The sequence below is a fragment of the Ipomoea nil genome, unplaced genomic scaffold (assembly GCF_001879475.1).
Source record: "Ipomoea nil cultivar Tokyo-kokei standard unplaced genomic scaffold, Asagao_1.1 scaffold3016, whole genome shotgun sequence".
NCBI lineage: Eukaryota > Viridiplantae > Streptophyta > Magnoliopsida > Solanales > Convolvulaceae > Ipomoea > Ipomoea nil.
Genome location: NW_017619444.1, coordinates 207,848 through 209,680, shown reverse-complemented (window position 1 = coordinate 209,680; position 1,833 = coordinate 207,848). Strand labels below are relative to the sequence as shown.

At 35.1% G+C, this 1,833-nt stretch overlaps 1 long non-coding RNA gene across 1 annotated transcript; it reads right to left on the bottom strand.

Annotated features, from left to right (window-relative positions):
- Positions 1-656: 656 nt before the first annotated feature.
- On the bottom strand, positions 657-1,139 carry LOC109163285. The gene is made up of 3 exons (XR_002051241.1): positions 1,049-1,139; positions 789-864; positions 657-684 (listed from the first exon to the last, which is right to left on the bottom strand). It is a non-coding gene; the product is annotated as an uncharacterized LOC109163285 (long non-coding RNA).
- Positions 1,140-1,833: the final 694 nt, after the last annotated feature.

The following is a 1,833-nucleotide window of genomic DNA, read 5'->3' as shown; positions in this document are numbered from 1 at the left end:
TGAAGACTAGCTACAACATTTTGTGCCCTCTCCTTGAAATCAGGATCACTATCAAATCTTTGTTTTTAAAGCCTTATAAAATTCCTAAAAAGGATGAACTAATGTGGTTAAAGGATCACTATCATTTTTCTTTGATTAATGCCGTGCTCATTAAATATACTGATAATTATCGGATCTGGATGTACATATGTAAGCAAAGCTGGAATCTTGATTGTGATGTTAAATAGTTACAAGAAATATGGTAATATACATAAGATCTTAGCTAATGAACTTTATTAAAAGAAAAAACAAAAAAAAAAAATAGGACCAAATTCAGTGGCTTAAGATCTTATTTGGGACAGTAGAAATCTTCAGTTCATTTTTGTGTATTCAAAAATATGGTTTGAAAGTCTTATCAGATCTATCAAATCAATAAGGGAAGTTTACGGCATTATAAATTTCCGGCATTATAAATCATAGTCAATCAGCTAGAAACGAAACAAACTAACCAAAGTATCAACACTTACCTCTAAATCTCCAATAGCATGAGGACTAGCGGCTTCCCAGTTTGGAAATTTTTCAAAAAGGTATTCAATTAGCATACCAAACTACAAAACCATATTAAAACTCAGAATTAATTTCAAATAGAATAGAAACAGAATTTAAAATCATATTCTCTTATGGAGGAAGATTGTTCATAATAGCCTGAAAATGAGAAACCATTTGATTGTCTAAGCATATTGATGTCCACTGTGTTGGTTGAAACAGAATTGTGATGTACCAAGCACAACAAAAATCAATGCCATTACCTGTCCAACAGGTTGAGGACCCTTGAACTGAGTACCCTTCCCTTTAATTTTATCCCATAAGCTCATGGCATTGTTACTACTAAAAATAATACTTGCTTAATCAGAAATTGTAGAATATAAATAGCATAAAACACCCCAAGCACTAAGAGAGAACATAGTTCAACTCTCAACTGGCACTAAAACTTCAAATGCATGTATTCTTTTCAATATAAAAGATAAAAGACAGGAAACCTATAATGAAATAAGAATGTAAACCATACCATTGATAGTCTCCAAATTTGGGATTGTTGCAAATAGCCATCATTGGTTGTACATCCAATTCATCAGGAAACTCTGCTCTAAGAGATTCTTCAAATAATTTTGCTAATTTCTCTTTAACACTCCCCACCTTATTCCGTTTACATGAGAGAAGCAAGAAAATAAACTATTATTGAGTTCTTACCACAGGATATTGGTGTGCAGTAAACATTAACTTAGAATTTCAATCACTGTTTATTAGGAAAACTTTAAACCTTAAAAAAATCATTGTTAGTGTATCCACAAAGAAACCTCCACAACATCCTTAGAACAACACCCAATATCATAATACACCCATGTTAAAACAAAAGTGTGTCACACTTCGCCTAAGACCCGGTATCATAATACACCCATTTCACCATCTTGAATCACTCAAATCATACCAGTAAACAGAACATATTGCAACACAAATTAAGGAAAAAGAAAGAGGAACTTGGTGGCTAGCTTATTGGATAACCTAATACAAATTTATGAAGAAAAAAAATAACAGTGAAATTTACAATATGGTATCTGCAAAAGAGAGAGGTACATACGTACAATCGTTGGAGCCTGGAGGCGGCGACGGTGGCTACGGCGGCGATGGTGGCGACGGTGGCTACGGCAGCGAGGATATGAGGGAGAGGCTGTGGATCGGAGTTTGAGCTGTCGTTCGGTAGCTATGGCAGTCTTGAGGTTGAGGTCATGGCTGCTAATCTGCTATGGAGGCAGCTACATTGCTTATGGCTATTGAGGTGGTGGCTGCGAGGAC